This window comes from Arachis ipaensis, chromosome B05 (genome assembly GCF_000816755.2).
Source record: "Arachis ipaensis cultivar K30076 chromosome B05, Araip1.1, whole genome shotgun sequence".
NCBI lineage: Eukaryota > Viridiplantae > Streptophyta > Magnoliopsida > Fabales > Fabaceae > Arachis > Arachis ipaensis.
In genome coordinates, this window is record NC_029789.2 from 133,288,373 (window position 1) to 133,289,298 (window position 926).

Sequence of the window (926 nt, forward strand, 5' to 3'; positions counted from 1 at the left end):
ATAACGCGGCGATGGTGGACTTCAAGTATCCAAGCTGCCTCAGCTCCTCGTATGCCTCAAACACACTCCACCAATCGCCGTCAATGTCTTCCACGACTGTAGATTGACCCTTCAAGTACTTGAACACACCATTCTCATATTCAAATACCCCACTATGGTGCACCCTCACGTTGAAGAGCGCCATCTCCTTCCCAAACAACCCTATTAATCAACACAGGGCGTTAGTAAACCAACTAACAACAACAACTACTACAATCAGTTCAAACCCTAGCCTTCCACACACCTTCGCACGATCCACATTAAACCCTAAACCGGTTACGTCCATCAACAAAGGAGAAATTGCATTCAAATAATGCTTACCTTGCCAAAGGCTTTCTGTAGGAACGAAGCCAAGTCAACAATGCAGGAAGTTTCCCGGCAACCTCGCTCGAGCTACCAACGTCGAACAGTCCTTGCAGGAAGGCCTTCCAAGGGTTTCACACAATCGTTTCATTCTGCAATCCTATTCTCAGACAATGCCTTGCTTGGGGAAGGCAAAATGATTTCGCGAGAAGGAATAGCAACTAATAGGGACATTTTGGTCTTAAAAAATTATTTTTGGACGCAAAGGACGATTTTAAAATAAACTGAACATTTGGGACCATTTTATTGCAAAAAAAAAGATTAGAATGTAATTGAAAAATTCATGAGTAATTATCTAAATTAGTTTTCAAGAATTTTAAAAATGGATATTTTAGTTTTAAAAAAAATTAATACATACAAATATTTTTAAAGTTTTACTCCGACAGACAAATTAATTCTAAGTTTATTTTTTAGCAGAATAATTACTCAGATCAGTTCCAAAAAATTTAAAAGCAGACATTTTAGTTTCCAAAAAAATTAATACACAACAATATTTTTTTCTATTAGACATAATAGTCCTCTGT